Raw genomic sequence first — 24,061 nt, forward strand, 5'->3', positions numbered from 1 at the left:
CAGAATAAATAAAATGCATTACTCCTTTGAGAAAAATAGCTTGTCATTGAACACAATATGCCTTAAACTGGCTGTGGTAAGGATTCTGCAGAACGATTGTACCAAAGGGACGCTGCTCCTTTAAGACTGTGGCAGTGCGGTGCAGACAATCTCCCTTTAATCTGTGCCCAGGGTTCGAGCTAAGAACCTGACGTCACTTCAACCACCAGAGGCTCGACCTGATTGGTTGGCAATGACGCCATCCTTTATTTTTTTTAAAAGAATGACTTCATCTCCAGTTCATTCCTAGTTATGTTGCACCTTCTGTTTTGCTATTCCTAATGGCCAACTCGCAGGCAGCCAATCCGAGAAAAACAGCAGCTTGCGGCAGCCCGGAGTGTTTTTTAAAATAATTTCATTTTGCATTTCTTTCTTCCTTCATTTCTGTTTTTTTTGCAAAATAAAAAAAAATCAGGCGAGTGAAATTGCAAGGATTGTCTATGGAAAAATAAAAAGGGGAACTCCCGGAAGTGAAGAAGGTGAGTCTTTGGGTAGAGAAAGCGAGGGCTCGCTTCAGAAATGTCTTTTGCTGTCTTGGTTGTTCTCCGCGGTCAGGCGAGGGTCAGGCTGTGGCAGATTCTTGCATCTCGGTGCCCCTGCTCCCGTTCGCAAGGGGCAAATGCAATGCAAACCGCGCAGTGCAATCTTGCATGATGGTGCAACCTGCGGCACAGCGAGCCTGCTCATCCTTGAAGGTGGAAGGGTTGACCACCCCCACTGTGACCGGAGAACGGCAAGGGGCAGAAAGATCGCGCTGGGAGGTTGCACCATCGTCCCCGGTGAAGGAATAACGTTAGCAAAAAACCGTGTCAGCAGAATGCAACGGTGTTGTCTCCATGCAATCGAAGGCGATGCAGAATTTTGTATATATGTCTTTAAAGATCGTTTATTGCATACACGACTGTCAAGTGACGCCCAGAATTAACCTGGTTGCGGGATACGGTGTTTGAATTGGTGCAGTGGCGGAGGGGTTTCATTTGCGATGGACACTCCCCCCCTCGGGTACATACATGGGCGCGTTAAAGTCCATCGTCGCCACAGACGGATACCTAGGATTTACTGATTGTCCTTTATTTAAAGGATAGGTTGGGGTGGGGGAACCTATTTTGGTAGCCAGGCGTCTGCATTTTCCGAAATAATCATGTAAGGCTTTGTCTTGTACTTAAAGGCTTTGGTTTATCTAATCCTTTAATTTAGTGTTTGTTACTTCAAAGGGGATTAGGTTGAATAGGTAACCGGCTCTCATGCTCACGGGGGTGGGGGGGGGGGGGGGAGAGAAACGTTCATGCTTCTTTATTAAATAGGCAATGTCTTCAGATGGAAGTGATTGTTCAGTAAACCGTGAGGATGCCGAGGACATTTGTAATGGTGTAGTTTATCACACACCTCCTGCTGTTAGGACCTCCATGGTTTGTGGTGGCTGGAAAAATCAAAGTAATCATTCATACATTCGATTCTTCCCTACCCCACCTATTTCTTCCTCTGTAAACAGAAAACCTGGTTGTCAGGTCAATATTAGAGTGAAGGGTTTGCTTCATTCCCAGGACTGAACAGGGCACTGGTTTCCAGTGACTGAATAAATTAAACATGAATTCGCTGGCATCTTGTGATTCTGTGAGGTTTTCCCTGTAAAACTAGTGCTCCTGATCAGTTTGCTTTCACAGCACAACAGATAGCAACCAGCAAAGAAATACAGCTGTTCCTTTCTCTGCTGTCATCACACAATCTGTTATTTCTGGTCTCCATCTTTCGCGGTCGTACTGAGAACTTAGAAAGCCTAATGAATGCAAGCCAAGCTGAGATAACACCCCAAATATACCTGGCCTGACAGATGGCAATTATATTTTCATATCCTCATTACGATTTATGGAGAACAGTTTTAAAGTTAAAGCTTCAGGAAACTTGCAATATAAGAGGCTGCTTGAATTTGCTTTGTCGAACCCCTGTGATGCCTGGTGTTTAATAGCCACCCCATGTTAAATGAATTTAACAAAGAATGGTAAGAAGTGGACTAAGTGCTGGTAAGTGGTGTTAGTATAGATAGGTACGTGATGGTTGGCAAGGATGTGTTGGGCCAAAGGGCCTGTTTCTGTGCTGTATGATTCTAATTCATACATGGATATCTAACACCCTCAGAACCAGAGTGAAAACAAGTCATCCCCAGCTCTGTGGTACTGTCTAAGAAGAAAGTAGTTATTTGGCTTTGAGTTCAGTTAGCATACTTTCTGAATTCTTTCCATGGCCTTTCCTGCGCTTCCCCCCCCCCCCCCCCCCACCCCCCCATCCTTCACTACCATCTTTGTCACTTCCTTGCATGTCACCTCTCTGGGATCGCTGCACTCTTGGCTTTCTGCATCCCCTTCACCTCACCATTGGTGGCTGTGCCTACAGCTGTCTTGTCCATGTCTCATGCTCTGGAAATCCTTCACGGTCTGTCCACCCTTCCTCTTGCATTATGAATTCCCTAAAACCAACCTGTTTGACAAAGCTGGCGATCACCTGGGCTATTTTCTCCTTGTGTTACTGATTTAATTTCTGATTATGTTCGTGTGAAGCTTGTGTGGCTGTTTTGCTTTGCTACAGGTTGTTGTTATTATTAAACTGCTGTGCAGACAGCTATTGGCCTGCGTGGGAATGATACTTGTTAAAAGTGCACCAGGAGAAAAACATTCAGCGAATCCTTTTTTGAATGTGTTTTTTTTACTTAAAGAGAGTAAACAATTCCTTAATTAGACTGGGAAGTGCTAGAAATACTCAGCAGGTCAGGCAGCATCTATGGGAAGAGAAACAGTTACCATCCTGGGTCAATGACCTTTCAAAAAAGCATTTGCACTGTGCTTTTCAAGAGCTCAGTACATCCCAAAGCATTTCAATATCAGTTAAGTACCTTTTGATGCAGCAATGTGATAGTGACCAGATAGCCTGTCTTTTAAGTGTTGATTGGTGGAAAAATGTTGGTCGAAGTATCAGAGATGCCATCCTTCCTCAAACACTGCCTCCTGAGAGAGCAGGTGGATCTTGGTTCAGTGTCCCAATCTAAAGTTGAATTACGAGTTCCTGTGCACCGCAGTAATAGCAGTGCTATGAAGAGGTTTCACTTTCCACAGATGCAGCAATTGCAGTGTAACTAAACAGTAATCCACCCTGAAAAATAAAACCCAACGGTGTTGTGAAAATCTCCATAACCTTCAATTGCTGCCTCGTGATACCTACCTCAGTGCTGAACTCTCCAGCTGCCCACTAAGGATCCAGCTGTCATGAGACATGCAAAAAGTTTCAACTTGGGAACACTCCCATAGAAAAAGTGACTTTAACTTTTCCACATTTGCTCAGGAAGATATCAAGGTGGTGGAGATGTGCGGCAGCGCACTTGATGACGAGAGGATATAGAAAATGAAAGAAAAGTGCAGATGCCGGAAATCTGCAACAAAAACATGAAATGCTGGAAACACTCAGCAGGTCAGGCAGCAACTGGGGAAAGAATGGTATTCAACCTGAAATGTTAACTCTATTTCTTTGTCCACAGATGCTGCTTGATCTGCTGAGTCTTTCCAACATGTTCTGTTCTTTTATTAGGACGTAGAAAATTCCTGGATAGAAGAGATTCACTGTGAAATACAAAAGGTGGTGGTTTGTCTTCAGTTCTGGGAATCTCTGGTGGGTCTTCAGAGAGTGTATTGTCCTTGTAGAAGGTACAGCAAAGATTGGCGAAAGTTGGACTTGAGCTAAAGCGACGTAGTTATGAAGGAAGGTTTACAGCAACAGGTCTTGTATTCCACTGAATATGGAAGATTAAGTAGTGACTTGATTAAGGTGGAATTTTGGAATACTGTCCCAAAAACCTCGAGGCTGGGCCAATTAAAAATTCACACCTGAGAAAGATGGATTTCTGTTAAGATGGTTGTTAATGGGCACAGTACTAAAATAGGAAGATGGAATTAAGACACCAGTCACCAATGACTTAACTGACTGTTGGAACAGGCATCTTCTGCCCTCTTGCCCCCACCCATCACCTCCCAGCTTCTGACACGATTCCCACTCTCCCCTCCTCCATCTGCCTATCACCCCTCCTCACCTGGATCCACCTATCACCTGCCAGCTCTTGCTCCACCCCTTTTCCACCCCCCCCCCCCCCCCCACCTTTTTATCCTGGTTATCTCCCCTTTTTCCTGTCCAGATAAAGGGTCTCGACCTGAAACGTCGACTGTCCATTCCCCTCCATAGCTGCTGCTCGACCTGCTGAGTTCCTCCAGCGTCTCATTTGTTGCTCCAGATTCCAGCATCTGCGGTCTCTTGTGTCTCAAAGATCTGAATGGCCTATTCCTATTCCTGCAGCCCATCACTATATCGTGGCATGAGTTGAAGGACCAGGGGTTGATTGCGGCTGCCAGCACTGAGGTGGTAGATTATAGCCAGGCAGCTGGAGAAACTCTGCAGGTGACTTGGGTACCAATGGATTAAAGTGGTTACACTCCTAATGTTTATCTAGCGGCTCCTAATAAAAGATGCAAGTGTTGAGTAAATAAGATACAGAGATGAATTTGGCAGTATTTTCCACAATGAGATAGTTTATATGTCACTGGCCTGTGTGAGAGGTGGTGAATGCATGGGGAAAGAAAGGTGACTGCTGGTGCCTGTAAACAGGAGCCAGTGCTAGCAGCAGGGTGAAGGAGAAATTGGGGTGGGAGGGGTAATGATGTGCAGGGGGCTGCATTGAGGGAAGGAGCCCGGGGCCCAATAATGACCCCCAGTCACTGCTGAGCTTGCTGGTCTTTGATGGGGGCATTGGAAGGAACAATACGATATCCCAAGCTATGTTGCTTCTGAGTGTTATCCATTGACCCTTTCGTAATTTAATAGCTTTAACAAGAGTTCTCTAAGTCCTTGTTGCTTGGGTGAGCTGGTGGAGAGAACGAGTGGAGCCCACAGTATATTTCCTCAGAAAACATTCAGTGCCTGGAGATGCGAGGAAAGGGAGGAGAGTGGAGAACGTTGAGGGGAACGGGAGGTTGGGGAAAAGTTTTGGTAAGTTCAGACTTTGTGTCCAATGCTCTGAGGCCATGTTTGCGGAAGGATGATCAATATTCCTTGAGGGTGGGGGGTCTTCAACTGAAGCAACTCTGCTGGAGGAACTCAGTGGGGTCAAGCAACATGTGTGGGAGGAAAGGAACTGTTGGCTGAAGTTTTGTGAGAATCTTGTTTGAGCTTTGGAAACGGTCTAAACAGTTGAGTGTGGTCTGAGCCTGACACAAGAATATTAGAAAATAGGAGCAGGCCACTCGGCCCCTCAAGCCCGCCCTGTCATTTGGCATAATCAAGACTAATCATTCCCCAGCTTTCATCTCCGCTCTGGTGCGAGTTCCATTTATTCACCAATCTTTCAGAAATTGATCCACTTCCTCATGGAATACCTCCAGTGATCTAGCCTTCAGGGGAGAGAATTCCAGGAATCCACCATCCTCCGTGAAAAGAAACTCCTACATGCCTCCATTTTAAATGACCGCCCCCTTATCTCATAGCTACATCCCCTTGTTTGAGATTCTTCCACTGGCAGAAATATCTTGATGTCCATCAGGGCCCTATCATGCCCCCTGAGGATCCTGTGTGTTTGAATAAGATCACCCCTCATGACCCCTTTCTTTATTCATTCCCTGGATTCAGATATTGCTAGCCAGGCCAGCATTCATTGTGTCTGTGATGCTGCAGGAACTCAGCAGGCCAGGCAGCATCTGTGGAGAAAAGCAGGCGGTCAACGCTTCGGGTCAGGACCCTTTCTCAGGATTGAAGATGGGAAAAGGGGAAGCCCAATATATAGGAGGGAAAAGTGGGGGGGGGGGGGGGGGGGGGGGAGGGGAGGGGGGAGAAAAAAAGAAGCACTGTTGGGAGGGGTGGGGGGAGATGGGGATGACTTAAAGTGGGAGAATTCAACGTTCATGCCATTAGGCAGCAAGGTTCCAAGACAGAAAATGAGGTGCTGTTCCTCCAGCTTGTGCTTGGAATTCTCCTGGCATTTTCCGTCTTGGAGGAACAGCACCTCATTTTCCGTCTTGGAATCTTGCAGCCTAATGGCATGGACATTGAATTCTCCCACTTTAGGTAATCCCTTTCCCCCATCCCAATACCCTTCCCAACCATGCCTCTTCTTCCCTTTCCTAGCCCCTCTCTTTTTTACTACCCCCCCCCCCCCTTTTTTATTTTCTGTCTCCTTGACTTTGATCCATCCCCTGGTGGATCTGCTCTCCCCTCTTCCCCCGCACCTGCCTATCACTATCTCTTACATGCATCTACCTATCACCACCTTGTGCCCACCCCACCTCCCCTTCTTTGTCCACCTATCACTGCTCTACTTTTCCCTCCTCAATATTGGGCTTCTCCTTTTCCTATCTTCAGTCCTGAAGAAGGATCCTGACCCGAAACATTGACCGCCTGCTTTTCCCCACGGATGCTGCCTGGCCTGCTGAGTTCCTCCAGTATCGTCGTGTTTTTCATCTGGATTCCAGCATCTGCGGTCCTTTGTTCCTCATTCATTGTGTCTCCCCATTTGGCTGTTGAAGTGAGTGGCCTGTCAAACCACTTCAGTGGGTAGTTAACAGGGGAAGGTAGGAGGGTAGGGGAGGGGGGAGATGTAAAAAGCTGAGAGGCGACAGGTAGAAGAGGCAAAGGGGGAGAAGAGGTCTAGAGTCACATTCGGGTTTCCTCCCCTGAATTAGGTTTTCGTGACAGTCCATTTTAATTGATTACCAGCTGCCGTGAACAATTCAAACTTGTGCCTCTGGACCAACGTTCCTGGCGCCTGTATACTAGTCCATTGTACGCTACTCCACTGTACCGATCGAAGTGCCACAACGTTTTGTTCATTCATCATGTTTTCCTCCCTCTGCCAGTTTTCTCCGTGCTCTTTCCTGGAGGTGTTGACTCCTTCCAGTGTCCTGCCTGAGTACTCATCGGTAATCTGCAGGTGTTGCCAATGAGTAATTGAAGTGATCTTCCTGTGGATTTATGAGATGTGGAAAGAAAGAGGTCACTGCATCACAGCCAAGCTGGCACCATGCATGCTCGTGTCCAACGAGAGTTGCTGGATGATACTCGGAAGTATCAGGGGTAACCACCCTGTTCATTTTTTTACATTAGAAGATTGACCACATTTTAAAAGTACCTGTTTACACGGCTTTAGCGACTTTGAAAGGCAAGCTCCTTTCTTTTCTTTTGCCTTCCAAACAAGCAGCACTGCTTATGAATTGCATTTTGGATGTGGTGGTTTAAATGGCTTAACTTCTCATCGGGCTGACCAAGTATTATCATCACTTGACCTTAATAAAATAATCCTAATCTGTGTCACAGAATAGTTGACAACAATCTTTAAAGGAATTCAAATCCAGATCTAGAGAAGCTATGGGGAAACGTGAGCAGAAGTGCATAATCTCAATAATTGAGACACGAGATTCTGCAGATGCTGGAATCTGGAGCAACACGTGCACAAAAAAAAAGTGCAGGAGGAACTCGGCAGGTCAGGCAGCATCTATGGAGGGAATGAGCAGTCGATGTTTCGGGTTGAGACCCTTCATCAGGACTGGATGGGCAGGTCATGAGGGCAGGAGAAGGGGAAGGAGAAGGGGAAGGAGAAGGGGGGAGGGGGCCACAAGAATGAGGGAAGACAAAAGGGTGGGGGGGAGAAGAGGGAGGGGTCACTGGACTACCCGACAGTCTCAAATCGATTTCGCTAACTGCCAGTAACACCCATCCTGTCCCCACCTCCTTCCCTTTTTATTCTATGGTCCACTACCCTCTCCTACTGGATTCCTCCTCCTTCAGCCTTTTGCCTCTTCTACCTATCACCTCCCAGCTTCTTACATCTTCGCGCCCCCCCCCCCCCCCCATACCCACCTTCTCCCTATCACGTGAACTCACCTATCACCTGCCTTGCGTGTGCTCCTCCGCCTCTCCCCACCACCTTATTTTGGCTTCCTTTCCAGTCCCGATGAAGGGTCTCAACCCGAAACGTCGACAGTTTATTTCTCTCCATAAATGCTGCCTGACCTGCTGAATTCTTCCAACATTTTCTTTGTGTGTTAATCTTAATAATTAGTTAGCTAAGGCATTCAGGAGCATCATCAGGACATTTTTTGAATTCTATGGAGAGTAATAGATATCTGGAACTCCATACCTCGAAGGCATTGGTCACTGGGTGCCAAGATGGATTGCTAATGGCTAACGAATTCCAGGAATTAAAGGTGGAAAGATTAAATGTGTAAATAAATGCTTCTTATTCACGTGCACATTATAGTGAATGTTCCCTTCCCTTCCCAAATGCATTTTAAAGAAGGTTTTGTCTCTCTCAAAGCCTATTTGAAGAGTGGAGTATTTCCACCGGGGCTTATTATAATTTGGTATGTAACTGAGCGATATTAAGGGTTATGCACAATTTTTTAAAGATTCTTGTCTGCCAGCTTGTGTTTTGGAAGGTAGTTTGTATGTTGTAAAGAAACTGGATTCGTGTTAAAGTGGTGACGTAATATACGGAACAGAAAGGCAACAAAATCCGCTCCTGTCTGCAGACAAATTATTTATACTTGCATAAATAATAATCATGCACTGTTATATTATTTATGTAATATGAAAGTACCCAAGCATTTTTCCCATAACTATAGAAAGTCCCCTTACAGCAGCAGAATCCTATTATTTTTTAAAAAAAGCATATTTAGTTTTATCAATTCAATATTTGTAAGTGGCTCAGTTGAAAGTCCACTGTATTCCTAAGGATGTACACCAAATCTCTCCTGGTGCCTTTTAATTGATCTCCTAGCATTTTTCCATATTTGCCAGTTGGTTTCAGTACTTTCAAGTCTGAAGTGAGGTTGTTAAGTTGTGACATAAAAACCAAAGCACTGTATCCGAACCCCAATCTGAGGAAAAACACACCCTTGGACAAATGTGTCTAAAATGAAAAACCAGACATTCTTGTGGCCTATCTAAGTGAGATTGCTTGGATAGTGCCAAATTCTTGGTAGTGATCTGGTGTGGGCCAGCAGTTTCTAGGTCCAGTGCTCCAATACTGAGTCATAACTTCTGTCCCACCCTTGCTCCCACCCCAACACAGTCTGCCCATCCCAGGAGTGAGCTTTCAATCTCAGCTGTTTTTTGAATGGAAGATAGTTAGCCAGTTTGTATTTGAATAATGCCTTTAACATAAAATAATAACACTAAGGAGAAGCAAGAACGTCAAGGAGTCTTGCTGGTGGAGAGAGAGGCCAGAAGAATTTGGGGGGTGTGTTCCAGAGTGTGGGACTTGAGTCCCTAAGGACATGGCCTCCAGTGCTGGGATAAAGGGAAGGTCAGTCAACACAGAATTTAATGTAGATCAAAAGGCACAAGAACAGTTAGTGAGGTGACTTGGCAGGACATGACTGAAGAGTTTGGATGAGATAAAGTCTAACGAGGTTGGGTAATCAGTTGCACACAAAGCACTGGAGGAACTCGGCGATGGACAGTAGACGTTTTGATCTTCAGGGTCTCGACCCGAAATGTCGACTGTCCATTTCCCTCCATGGATACTGTCTGACCCACTGAGTTCCTCTAGTGTGTTACTCCAGATTTCCAGCATCTGCAGTCTCTTGGGTCTCCATTTGGGTAATGAGTTGATGGTGAGTAGAACATTGGAATAATGATTACTGTAGGAGGATATGGTTGACATCCACATTAAAGACTGCGGAGGTTCAGTGCTTAATATATGGAGGTGGTATCACAAAGTAGTGTATACTGGACTCGTCAGGTATACTTAGTAGCCATTTTGAGGGAGCTCTTGGAACTTTGCTGATTGGGCAAAACTCAACGCAGCACAGTGAAAACCTAAAGAAAGCAGCAAAATTAAAGCCTCAGTTTTGCATGACTGACAAAATGTATGCCAGGAATTATTGGCTACCTGACCCAAGCCTGCCTATAGTGCAGTGAGTAGAATTTTGCAGAGTCAGCTCATTTGCATAATTAGTATAAATTAGCACAACCTCGGCCTTACCTCAGCATGTAACCTGGTGGAGATGCAAAAAATCTGCCCAGCAACCTGAATTTAAAAATGTGTTTTCAATCGAGGAGAAAATTACTTAGATTAATTTTAAAGATATTTCATCCCTTGTCAAGTCCTGGAGAGTGGAAAATGAGGGTTTAAAGTATGTACTGGGCTTCCTTTCATTTCATTTTTGCCTAATGTGGGAGGCAGAAAATAGTTTGTGGGCAAGTAGCACAGCAGCACTGGGAGTCTGAAGACTGGCCAAGCGGCATAAGGAGATGAGGGTGCGATAGTGCTTGGTGGGAGCCTACCACACTTCCAACGCACTGCGGCCTGGAGTTTGTTTCCAGAGTAGGCTGAAGGAATGGAAAGTGTTCTGCACACTGGTTTGGTGGGTTTTTGTTTCACTGAGTTGTGCTATGTGGTTCTATATCAAGGTAACACCACAGCATGAGTCTACCTGCAGATTCAGATTGACCCCAGGTCTTACTCTGGGAGGTCTCGGATCCACAGGGTTTGTGAAATAAACTAGTGATGAGATAGCCAACCAGCACTGATCTGAGCTTGGCATTCAAGGGGCACTGTAGGTCGACGCTCACCCCTGATTTGGTTCGTTACTCGTGGCTTGCTTGGTGCTGACACAGTGTCAAGGCAAAGCAAAGGGTTCATTCCCAAATAGTGACATCTCTTGGCATGATGTGCAAATCTTGACCTGTCTAACCAGTTGCTGACAAGGTTACCTGTACCGACAATGGGAACAAATTTTTTAAATGTTAAGACACTTGGTGGTGACCGTGTTGACTATGGGAGGTGGTTATCACTGCACATCCATTTCACAAAGCACTATTCTTTGTTTGTACTTAAAGGTAGTTTCTTGGAGCTTTATCAGCTCTGGACATTTGATTGGTTGTTCTTTTTTCTCCCCAAACTTTATATTACTATGGCATTTTCATTCAAGGTTGTTGTTTCATTGGAAGTTGGGCAAATCAATTAAGGACTTGTGGCTTTTATTAGAGTAAGGGGAATAAATACTGCTCGTCCACTCCTATTTCAAACAGGGACTCTGATTGCCATTTAACACACTTGCCATATCTTTGCAGGTTTCACTTAGTGTTAAATATCTGAATTAGGTGCCAAGCCTGATTCCTCATTCCCAAACTATTTCCTGCCTTTCTCTGGGTAATTGCACCAGCACATTACCCCTATCATTATGAAACCTCTGAGGAGGGAGAGGATTTGGACAAGGAAAGATAATATAATATACTGTGAGCTTTGTTGTGGGGATATCTTAATCGTGGTTTTTCCTAATCATGGTACAGATGCTTTTGCTTGCACGAGTGCCAGGTTCCGCAATTAATGACCCTGTGTCAATGTGCGGTCCACAGTGAGGCCAGAAAGTTTGAATCTGGCCCTATTGCCTGCAAGCAGTGGAATCGAGCTTCCCAAGACCATTCCTGTCCCTCCAAATTCCCAGGGCCATAAATCAACTTGCTGCAAGGCACCTAATTAACAAATCAAGCTAATGTTAATTAGCCATCAGAGAGTTGTGAATCTTTGGATTTCTCTACCCCGGGGAGATGTGGATGCTGAATCATGAAGTATGTTCCGGACTGAGATTGATTTTTGGACCACAGGAAATCAAAAGCTATAGGGGGGTGGGCAGAAAAATGGACCAGATCATCCCTGATCCTACTGAGGGCTGGCTTAAGGGGCTGTATAACCTTCTCCTGCTGCTTGTGTTTTTCAAATTTTTGCAATCAATACATTTTGCAAGTTGTACATTGAACAATCTCACCTTTATTATGAACCCACCAACAGACCACATCCTCTCCTGCTTTGTGAGCGGAGGGGTGTGGTGGGGAGGAACTCCTGCAATAGGGTCTTCCTCCCCCTCCCCTCAGTATGCAGAGGGCACACCCTGCTTGTGCATTCCATGGTGCATTCTCTTGGACCTTGGAGCATACCGATTGGCCACACTTGGTTGTAGGTAGTTCCTGCGGGTTTTGGACTGAATGCAAGGCCTCTTTCACTGTGTTGGTGGTCTCCCAACAGTAACTATGTCCACCACAGTCTGTGTCTATGCAAATAACTTGAAGAACACCAAGTGCTGCATTGTTCTTGAGTGTTCTTGACAGAGTGACAATGGCGAGGATGTCTCCTTTTGTGGGAGAACGTAGATGAGCAATTACTTTAAAAATTAGGGGTTGCCCATTATTGGGGTGAATTTCTTTGTTTGGCAGTTGTGAGTCTTTGGAACTCTGGAGTAGTGGAAACATTGTTTGAATATTTTTAAGGCAGAAGGCAGATCAATTCTTGACAAGCAAGGGGTGAAAAGTTACGGGAATGTGGAGTTGAGATTGGGCGCAGGCTTGAGGGGCCGAGTGGCCATCTCTTGCCCCTATTTCCCATGTTGAGGTATTGGGGATGAACTAGGTCAGATGTTAATGTAGCTACCTCTACAACAGTGATCAGAGTCACTGCCCTCCAGCAGGAGGTGTGTGAGGGTTTCTTTCTTTTGTAGCTTCAAGTCCTCCTTTCCAACTTCCAGGCTGTGTACTGATGCCTATTAGGCAGTTCCGTTTTGCAGAACACCTGCGCTCGCTCCGTAACCGCAACCTGCATCTCCCCGTTGCCACTCACTTCAACTCCCCCTCCCACACTGTCACTGATATGTCAGTCCTCGGCCTCCTCCACTGCCAGGAGAATTCCAGGCGCAAACTGGAGGAACAGCACCTCATTTTCCGTCTTGGAACCTTGCAGCCTAACGGCATGAACATTGAATTCTCCCACTTTAAGTAATACCCACAACCTACTCTCAACCATGCCTCTTTTCTTCCCTTTCCTAGCCTATATCTCTTTTTTCCTACCCCCCTTTTTTACCTCCTTACCTTTGACCCATTCCCTGGTGGATCTGCTCTCCCCTCCTCCCCGGCACCTGCCTATCACTATCTCTTACCTGCATCTACCTATCACCACCCTGTGCCCACCCCGCCTCCCCTCCTTTGTCCACCTATCACTGCTCTGCTTTTCCCTCCTGTATATTGGGCTTCCCCTTTTCCTATCTTCAGTCCTGAAGAAGCGTCCTGACCCAAAACGTTGACCGTCTGCTTTTCTCCACTGATGCTGCCTGGCCTGCTGAGTTCCTCCAGCATTGTTGTGTTTTTCATCCAGTTAGAGTGGCAAGTGGTAAACTAGACTCCTTGCACTTCACCTCTCCCAGACGCTGATGTTCCTGAAGAGGAATCCCTTCCACCACACAGCCTAAGCAGCAAAAGTCCACCAGGAATGTGCCTGGTGTCTCAAGGGGAGAGTGAACTTGGACTTTTCTCTGACCATACAATGGCACCATTTGGCAAAGCCACTTTAAGTTTAAAAGGATTTTGTGAGGTAAATTTTGTTTGAGTGTGGTGGGTGCCTGCAACAGGCTGCCAGGGGTAATGGTGTAAACAGATATGATAGTGGCGCTTAAGAGGCTGTTAGATAGACACATGAATATGCAAGGACTGGAGGGGCATAGATCATGTGCAGGCAGAGGAGGTTCAGTTTAATTTGGCATTGTGTTTTGCAGAGGTATCGTGGACCAAGGGGCCTGTTCCTGTGTGGTACTGTTCTATGGTTTATGCTGCTGAAGGATACGGGGGACTTGCGTTCTTAGAAAATAGTCTGTACGGCGATTTTATTTTTCCATAACGCAAAGCCGCGTCATCTGAGCATGTGTCAAGAAATGTGAATTGTACAAAAAGCAAATTTTGTGTTGATCTATTCACTTTTTCTCCCTAACACACATTCTGTGAGAGCAAATTCTATAATGCATCTCAAATTTTTGGGCAGTGATTTGTGAATTCTGTAACCCAAGCAGCTGTAGTGCAGGGGTCTCCTGTACAACAGACTGTGCCGCCAACCAGCCAAAGAACTTGGCTTTACTCTTCTTCCCCCAAGGCCAGTTTGAAATGGTCACGGACCCCATCAAGCTTGTGGACTACCTGGAGCAAAACACACAGGAAGACCTTAACCCTGAAGATCTCCACAGACTGGGATGGTTCCCCTGATGCCTGTGTCCTTCCTGGGAGCTGCAGCAGGGGTTGATACAGCGAGCAAACAAATAAGGCAGGAGAAAGGGCAAAATGTGGCCTGATTCCGGATCTAACTGAGAAACCGCTGGACTCCCATCTGTTGATGTGAATTACACTGGATTTGTCCACATTGTTGCCATAGCCGAGGGGCAAAGACTGACCTCGAGTCCCCAGCGACTGATCCAAGGTGGGAGCTGCCAGTGTCCTTCCCAGCTCCCCATGAATATTGGTGTGTGCATGCCAGATTTGCGTATAGCTAGATTAGCTCAATCTGCATTTTTTGATGTTGCTGCATCAGCTGCTCCTTGTGATTGCATCCCAGGGGATTAAGCTGCTCACACACAAAAATGACTTTGAGAAGGATTCTGCTTTATGCTGTCATTCCTGGGTTGTACTTCAGATGCAGCATTTTAAAATACCTAAACAGCTTTGCATACTGTTTTATGAAGCATTTTTCTTCCTTATATTTTGTTGGTGACTTCCTTGCTCGGTTTAAATGTGGGTGATGACTGCACTAATCTCACTTCCCACAAGTAATTGCATTTCAAGTTTTTATAATGGGGCTTTTGAGAAAGTTGTCATTTCTCCTTCAAAACATTTAGCGAATATGTCAAGGAAGAGGATATCCTGTGTGGTCTGGGTTTCCTAAGTACCTTAGCCCTTTAAGGCTGCCTTTCACAAATGCTGAATGACATTCATTCAAAGGGCTCCTTGCTGGCTCATATCCCTTGGTAATAACGTTGGGCTGCAGCTGTCAACTCTCTGTTCCTGCTTCTCTGCTCTCTTCCCCCACTCCACCTCATACCACACGGGCAGTCACACAGCGATACCCATAGACTGCCTTATGTCAGTCAGGGTGTCTTTATCTTTCAAGCAACAGATTACCTGGTGGTTTGTCTCTTTGTTGTTTCTGGGGTCTTTCTGTGTGCAAGTTGGCTGCTGGGCTTCCAGACATTACGATAACAACTTCCCCACAGAAGTGAGCTTTAGAGCAGACTGAGACCTGTCAAAGCCATGGAAGGTGCCACAGAAATGGGAGCCCCTTACTCTAGAAACTGTTGGAGAGTTGTACTGTGTGATTTCTTTTCCATAATCGTTGTTAATTGGGGGAGAATGCAGGAAAGTATAATCTAACTGTGGTCACAGTTGTTGACATTCAAAGGAGTGGTGCTGATTTTTGAAATGATGGATGGTACATGGACTCGTGTTGTGGAGAACAGTTTTTATTTCATGGCACTGTATGGTTTTTCTAGACACTGTCAACAAATCTCCCCTTTTCCCCGTTGACTCATAGCATCAGTTGCTCAGGTTTGGAAGGTACAGCTGATCAGAATCAGATTTATTATCACTGACTTAAATGACGTGAGATTTGTTGTTTTGTGGCAGCAGCACAGTGCAAAGGCAAAATATTACTATAAATTACAAAAAGAAATGAGGTGAAAGGAATAACAAGGTGGAGTTCATGGTCTTCCTCAGAAATCTGATGGTAGAGGGGAAGAAGCTGTTCCTGAATCATTTAGTGTGGGTCTTCAGGCTCCTGGACCTCCTTCCCGATGGTAGTAACAAGAAGAGGGCATGTCCCAGACTGTGAGGGTCCTTAGTGATGGATGCTGTCTTCTTGAGGCACCGCCCCCTTGAAGATGTCTTCGATGGTGGCGAGAATTAAACCTGCTTAGGAAATAAGTCAAAGATTTTGCTCGTTTGTTTAATATTAAAACTGAATCACAGGGACCTGAAAATCCTACACTTCCTGCCAGAGACTCTCTACAGTCCCACTGTATTGCTGCTACTGGCTCTGGGCTTCTGGGATTGATTGGTGGGGGGGGGGGGGGGCGGGATTGGGGTTAGCTTTGATGGCCCCTCAGTTGAACAGCCCACAAACACACTCAGCCCGGGCGTGTTGCGTGAAGAACAGCGCCTTTGAAAGTGTAATGGGGCAAGAATCGGCCCCTTTAAGGGAGAAAGAAGAGAGGGAGAAAAAAACGAGAAGTTGACCAGTAAATAAGCTTTTGGAATAAATTACAAACCTTTGTGCAAACACCACAATGACACTGTTGTTTACTCCAACAATTACTTGGAATTTGAAACTGATTTTTAGTACTGTGCTGCACTGATATCGACCAGATTTCCACTGCATGACTCAAGAATCTTTCCTTTGTTGTATGTTCTTTGCCTGCACTGTGTAGGTGTAATTGCAGAATGCGACCTGGTTCTTTGTACAACAGCATATAATGTGCAGTGCTGTCTCGGTCTGCTTGTGTGCTATTATATGATGCCACTTTATAATTTTGCAAATCCTAATGCTATGTTAAGTGTAAATTTAATTTATTTGTTTAATTCCCTCTGCTGAGAAATAAAAAGAGGCTGAAGATTGGCATAAATACGCAGTGGGTCGCAGAACTATAGATGTATGGTTCTTCGTGATGTACAAGCTCTATACAACAATCTCAAATTGATTCCAATGGCCTGTTGTCTTCCTCAGAATTCTCCATGCTTTAAATATTTATTCATCTCTCCCTTAAAGGATGCAAGCTCTTCAGTAATGGCCAGTCCCTGTAACAAAACGTGGCACGATCCAGTCACTTAGTTGGCCTACCGTGTTGCCCTTTTACTCACAGTGATCCAGTTAGTCGGAGCATCTTGAGCTGTACTTTTTGGCTGACACCTAACAGGCATCCTCAATGTACATGGCATTGCAATGGAAAATAACCCTTCCCGATGCGCCCCGAGCAGTTCACCCACCGTGAGGTATTGGGACTAACCTAACACATTATTTGAATGGGGTGTCCTGTAAGAATAAGGTATTGACAACACTGCAGCTGCCAATGAGTTGGCGGTGTAGGAGGTATGTGTCAGTTGTAAGTAGTTGATTTACTCAAAACAGCATCTTTGAAGTGTGGAGGAAACAGCATCTTTGAAAGTGTGAAGTGACTTCTCCTGATAAAAGCAGGCTAATTCCTCCGGAATAATGCAGTGATTGGAGAGTAGCTGTTTATATTTGTGCATCAAATCAGTGTGCTCACCAAGACTGATGGGAATTACCCAGTCACCACTCTCTGGTTGGTCATTGCAGTGTCACTAAATATAACCTCATCTAGTAGCTCCCAGCTGAGTCAAGCGTGTCTACGTTTTGTTAATCAATCCCAGCCAGATTCAGCTTTTTCATTATTCTTCGGGTGACTCAATGAAAGGCAGTTTATTTAACTAACCAAAAATAAACCCACCACATTTCATTCAAAGAAGTGGCACTGATTGATATAGGGGAAATGAGAAAGATCTTGAATTTATACTGCACTCTTCATAACCCCAAGACCACCCAGAGTGCTCTACAACTATTGAACTTTTGAAGTTGTTACTGTTTGTGATGTGGCAGCCAATTCTCACAGAGCAAGATCCCACAAACCAAGTGAAAATAATCAGATGATCTGCTTAGTGATTTTGTTTTTATTAAGGAACAGCTATTCCTGAGCAAACTGGGATAAATCCTATATCTACCCAAGAAGACAGAAGACAGATTTGACTTCACTGCCTAAAAAGACAGCACCTTCAATGTGCAGCCTTTCCTCGGTACTGTGCTGGATTGTCAGTGTTGGAAGTAAAAATGAGGGACATTGCAATTCAACCAAGAACCATCTCCATACTTTGGTCAATAAATGAACTCCCTGGAATTTTTTTCAGTCAGCGGTAGGTAATTTAGGGGGTTAATTGTCACCACCCAACCTGTGATACCCTGTGCTATTTCCTATGAATCTTTCTGCTTGGAGCACAGCTTAATGCAGGAGTGGTGGAACGAAGCGCACACACAGTCAGTAAAGATGAGATGAACCTTGCTGACTTGCAAGAGAAGATAAATGACTTGCTGTTGCAAATCATGAGGAGAACGTTATTGCTGGCAAACAGAAGGGAGCCTGATAAAGTTATAGCCCAAGGCAATGTTTTTTTTTTACAAACTCCCTCCTAACTCAGTGGCTGGAATGGGAGAACGCCATCTTTTAAGGACGTATCATTGAGATGGGGAAGGATAATTAAATCTTTGCCACAGTGCATTCCCTATCCTTGCACTCCAGCCACTTACAACATAATTGGAGACAATGAAAAGATACCCTGAGGTGTCACCTGGAGCTAATTCACTTTCCCTCCTCAGCCTTTGTGCAGGGGTGAATCCCCCAAGCTCATGGTCTCTTGTTTAATCCTTTGGAATTCCCTCCCTAAATCTCTCTGCCTCAGCTTCCTGAGTCACCTCTCATACTATGGTTTGGTATCACTTTCTCTTTGATAACCTTCCCTGAAGCGTGCTTTAAAGGCTGTAAATAAATGCAAGTTGTTGATGCATAATTTGAGTCAGGAGATTATAATGAGTCAGGAGCTGACAGATGGAAAAAATGAAACTCGCGCTTTTTTTATTTAATAGATCACTTAAGTATAAGAATTTTTAAAAATGCAACGTGCCTCAAAATGGGAAGAAAATGTAACACCACTGTTGGGAAAATAATGATCTCAAGTTCCTTTTAAAAACACCAAACTCACTCATTTTCTCTTGCCATTGTGATACGAAGCTAACTGCTAGACCAGGGATGTATTAACTAGTGGTTTAAACAAGGCTGTTTTTGTTGTTAGATTGCATATTTTTCAAATGCATATCCACTCTATTAATTTCAGTGATTTCAGCCTGAGATCAATGTTTGTAGAAGTATTTGGTGTGTGTTTGATTTGTTTCTCATCTATTTCCAAGTTCCATATGCTACTTGATGTCAATTTGGAGCCCCTTGACATAGTGGTTAGCATAATGCTTTACAGTGCCAGCGACCCAGGTTCAAATCCAGCCACTGTCTGTAAGGAGTTTGTACGTTCTCCCCATGTCTGTGTGGATTTCCTCTGGGTGCTCTGGTTTACTCCCACATTCCAAAGATGTACAGGTTAGGAAGTTATGGGCATGCTATGTCGCCACTGGAAGCGTGGCGACACTTGCGGGCTGCCCCCTTTCCCCCCCCCCACCCAAAAAAATCACTACGCAAAAGATGCATTTCACTGTGTGTTTCGATGTACGTGACTAAAGATCTTATCTTATAAAGTACTCAAATTTATTCTCGTACATATTGAGTGTTGTAGAAAATTAAGTGATTTGATGTATGGAGAATAAAAGACCAGACAGTCTATTTTGGGAGTGCTACTGGTGTTGATTTTTATAGATTCTGACCCAGAGCAGAAAGCTCAAACCTCTAGGAATGCTTTTCAAGAACAGGTACGTAGTCTAGCAGCCGTGAATAAGTACTTCTGTCTATTAAAGGTAATTTATTACATAAGGGGAGCCATATTAAGAAGGCACATCTGCTCCCCTCTTAAGTAGCTGGTAAGTACTCTCTTATCCCTTGCTGCTCCCTATGCTGCAGTCTTCTGGATTTCTGACTGTCTTGTAAGTTCTCATGAATAAGCAAGGTAATGCAGCAACAGAAATATTTTGGAAGCTGCTGACTGCATTTTGCATTTGGAGAATATACCTGGAAGGCAACACTGACAGGTACAGTGTCCCTGGAGACTTCAAATAGAATTCACAGTGGCCTTTACAGCTCAGCAACTGTTTCCAGCTCGGTAATTTCATTAGGTGTACAAGATACAGTCTCAGGGAGCCTAAGCACTGCCATCCACTGCTAGGATTCAATCAGTCAACGAAAGGAACATAGCCTGTCATTGCAGTGCTGAGCACAGGGACATGCTTTATTTAATCGGGGGTTTAATTGAACATAATGAGAAAATTGCCAGGTACAAGCATTGAGCAGTAAGAGGTTCATCATCAACCTTGCACTGGAGCTGAGAGGGGAGAGTCTCAAGAGACGACCTGCATTTATTAATCTAGAGCGAAGAGACTGGAGGAGGAACCTCCAAGCTATATTTATTCATTTAGCAAACCCATTGTAGGATCAATTCCTCTGTGAAGGTGAGCAGCAAATTAGCAGTGATGCTGGTGGATGACCCATCGGGGCAGAGGCACAGCGTGTGCCTGTTGAACATCCTGAGTGTTCTTACATTCTTTGAGTGACATGCTACCTACATATTGTGAAGTAAGGACCCAGACACTTCTGCCATGAAAACAGAAGCTGAGCTGCCATCCTCTGGAGCCATTGTCGGGTCATACCTTCCGTCTACTTGCGTCGTGGAGGTCTTAAGGTGCAACTTCACCAATTTGTATAGAACCAGACTAGATTAAAGCTGCATTGTTCTACTGAAATTTTAGCTCGGGTCCAAAATAAGTCAGGGACTTTATTATTGAAAGTGGATGGCAGAGGGGGATGGCAGGTGGGATTTTTGCATTGCGAGATGCTTCACCGTTTGTGGGTGGTCAGTGCAATGTTTGCTGCTTCCCTTTCCGTTCTCAGGTGGGAGACGGAAGGGTCCACTGTTTGATTTTTTTTTCCCTGTAGCCACCACGCAACAATGTATAATGAGGTATGTACTTATGAATTTGATACAAGTATCCTGGAGGATATTTTCCCCGAGGAACTTTGCAATTTTCATTATTGCCTTGTGGAAGGATATCCAGTAGAGGAGAGCCAGTTTCCCAATGGTAGGGAAGGACTATTGGAGAGGCCACTTAATCTAGTCTGTTCTTGTACAAATCTTGCTGACAGACCATAAATTGACATAATCTAAGTAGTCCACTGTCAGTCATAGGAAAAGATACACAGTGGTGCTGCAGTTAATGGTGCCTCCTCACAGTTCTGGTGATCAAGGTTTGATTCTGACTTGACATGTGGAGTTTGCATGTTCTCCCTGTGATTGTGTGGGTTTCCTCCCACATCCCAAAGGTTAATTAGCAATTGTAAATTCCAAGTATAGGTGAGTTGTAGGAGAATTGGGATGGGGGAAAAGGAGGTTGTTAATAGGCATGTGAGAGAATACATTGCAGGGAAATAAGTGAGGAATGAGATTAACGGGAATGCTCTGAGAGCCAGCATGGAGTCAATAGCCTGAATGGCCTCTTGCTATGTTATAATGAAATATAGAAATGTTTATGGTATGGGAGAGGCAAATATTGTTCCTCGTTTGCCTTGACATGCATTTTTTTTGTTGGTTAAGCTTGTCTCGTTATGCAGAAAAGGGATAGAGTCCAGACAATAACATTGGGTGAAGTTCCACAGGAAGAAATGATGTAATTGTGAAGGTTTGCCATGTCGTTGTTGGATTGATATGGAGTATTGGGATGCAGCTGCAACATCTGTTGTGTTCCTGTGAATAAAGGTGGCTAATGCACTGGCGCTTAAACTTTTTCTCAGTGCATCATTAAAAGAGGCTTGTAAAAATAATTCTGAAACTTATTATTAAGATTCTGTGTGCAACTTGTGAAGCAGCTATTTTTAACCAGATTAGGCTATTAAATTGCATGCATTATAAAAGATACTACAAAGTAGCTTACGCCCGAGAGCTTTTTTTAGACCAAATGGAATTGGAGTCTGTCTGAAAAGCCCTTGTTATGGTGATTCGCTTTTAAATCTTGTCCATCCAGGGTGCCAACTCTGTTCAGATGTGTTCTGGGGAGATTCATCGTGCGATTTCCATTAGCTCATGACATTTAGTGTCTAAGTGGAAGAGTTGGTCTTCAAAGCATTTATATATAGCACCTCACACTTGCTTTGGGACCTTCTGAAAAGGAAGTTATAACCAATGCACTACCACTGAAATGTCATCACTGTAACGAAAGGAACAGGTCTGTCACTTTATACAGGGCAAGCTCCCATGGAGAGCATTGTGTCATAATGATCAGAGAATCTATTTGAGGAATAAACAAAGGCTAAGGCAGGGGATAACTCCCCTGATGTTTGCTTCGAATTAATGCCGTGGAATGTGGTAGCAGAAAGGGCTTTGTTTAACAAATGGGCTGAAAAATAGCACTGCTGACAATGCAGCACTCCCTCAGCACTGCACTGAACTGTCTCCTTAGCTGTGTTCTACTATGAGGAATGGAACTTCTGCAGTGCCTGTCCCACTCCAATTGAAATGTAAAAAGGGTTACCATTATCCAACAATATGACTGCAGACAGTTAAACAGCTCCTACCTCCAATAATTTTTTTCTTAACACCTCGCAAAGTTCTTCATAAAATTTTTTTCACACATCTTTTTGTTAGTGGCCACTGAATTTTCTTTTGTTGCCTGCAGCTTAAGCTCTTGATTCATGGAGGGGTGGCAACTCCCTGAACACATGACAACAAACTCAAGTTTTCCCATTTGGTTGCAGACGGTGATGTAGTTAAGAAGGTCATCAGGGAAACTGTAACTGAGACGGTGAAGATGAAAGGGCTTGGAAGCCATTAGGACACACTTGTAAAAACAAATGGGAGCATCACAAATACTGAAGATATCTGCTTAGCACTTGGGCTCACTAAGGCTGATATGTATTTCCAAGGCTCTTTCAGGCACATTTGTAAGAGGCTGCTTCATCCCCAGCATGCATCAGCAGGCCCGGCACCGTTATAATTATTGGCTCCTGACCTTGGCACTACAAAGTTTCTATCGAACTGAGCTGGCTGACAGCCTGTGGTTCTGTTCGTGGCTCAGTTCATTGCGGATGCTTGCATATTTTTGTCCAAATATGGAAGTCCAAACTGACCCAGAATGCTTTTGCCGTTGCACTTGCCACTGAGCTCGGGTGAAGCACTGACGTACTGAGGAGAGAGTCCAAATCGTCTAGCACCCCCCCCCCGCCCTCACCCCTTCACCCCTACGTCAACCTTGGCAGGTGTACTAACACCAATGCCATTCATTTCAATGGGTCCTGTAGGGTGGGAGGAAGGTGTTTGAATTATTTTGGTACTTATTTGAAATTTTTGTTTTGCACTTTACTGAGTTTTTAATTGTGGTACTCGTTTATTCCTCAATGTTTTAATTAATTGAATACTTTTTTTAAAAATGTAACTATCAGAGACATTTAAAAATGGTTCAAAAGCGAGGCAGTGGCAGGCTCAGGGCGTTCTGGAGGCTTGGCTGCTTGCACCCTGCTCCGCCTCCGAGGTAAGGAGGGTCGGGTTTATTCTGCCCTCTGCATCCAATGAAGGCGAGTGCGAGCGGGCAGGCACCGTGAGTGGGGCGGTTATGCTGCTGGCCGGATCCAGCCCATTGGCTAATGGAGCGGGGCCTGTGGTTGCCATGGTACCAGTTTTGCTAGAGTAGGGGCTGTCGGGATCTGCAGGCTGCATCACCTCTGGTGTGAAGCTGTCGGTTCCTATGCCCAGAGTTGGCTGCATTCGGGCAGTTGGTCTGAAGGCCTCGATCTTTTGGGCTTAATCCTGTCCCAGAATTACAACTTAAATTTTGAGCAGATTCATAACAATCCTTTTTGGACTGATAATGATCAAGTGCAAAATGGACGCCCTCAGAGAGGTGTAAGTCGCTCCCGCTACTTAGCACCTGCTGTCAGGATGAAGGTTAGCTGATGGAGTAATGTTCCAGGTAAATAAATCTAAAAGTTAAAACTTAAACTGAAGCTCGCAGCCCACAAAGTATTGTTTTAGTTTTAGCAGCAGCAGGCTTCTTGCTGAAATACTCAGGAGGGCCCCATGCATTGACACCATTGTGAGTGTGTGTGTGTGTGTGTCCTGGGGTGCATGACGATCTCTCTGCCATGGTTAGAACTCATTCAATGAGACTAGTGTATATATAAATACAATGGTTGGCATGGACATGATGGGCCGAAGGATCTCTTTCTGTTCTCTGTGGCTCTATAATTAAGAGAAGAAATATGTATTTCTGCCACAGCTTTTCCCAACTTCACAACATCCCACTTTTCCCTACAACATAAAGGAGGCCATTTGGCCCATCGAGTCTTCACCGGCTGTCAGAGCGATCTCATCAGTCTCGTTCCCCGACTTTCTCTGTAACCAGTTCTCTCCCAGGTGCACATCAACTCCACCCTCATTCTCCTACCACCCACCTACACAGAGGGCAATTTGCAGT

General features: G+C 44.8%; 1 protein-coding gene across 1 annotated transcript in view; it reads left to right on the forward strand.

Annotated features, from left to right (window-relative positions):
- Window positions 1-264: 264 nt before the first annotated feature.
- The window catches only part of LOC127577713 (dual specificity protein phosphatase 8-like), a 178,835-nt gene continuing 155,038 nt past the window's right edge, over window positions 265-24,061 (forward strand). The window contains exon 1 of the mRNA XM_052029192.1: window positions 265-518. The gene's annotated coding sequence lies outside the window, so the exon portion shown is untranslated. The remainder of the gene's footprint in view (window positions 519-24,061) is intronic.

The sequence above is a fragment of the Pristis pectinata genome, chromosome 14 (genome assembly GCF_009764475.1).
Source record: "Pristis pectinata isolate sPriPec2 chromosome 14, sPriPec2.1.pri, whole genome shotgun sequence".
NCBI classification, from domain to species: Eukaryota; Metazoa; Chordata; class Chondrichthyes; order Rhinopristiformes; family Pristidae; genus Pristis; species Pristis pectinata.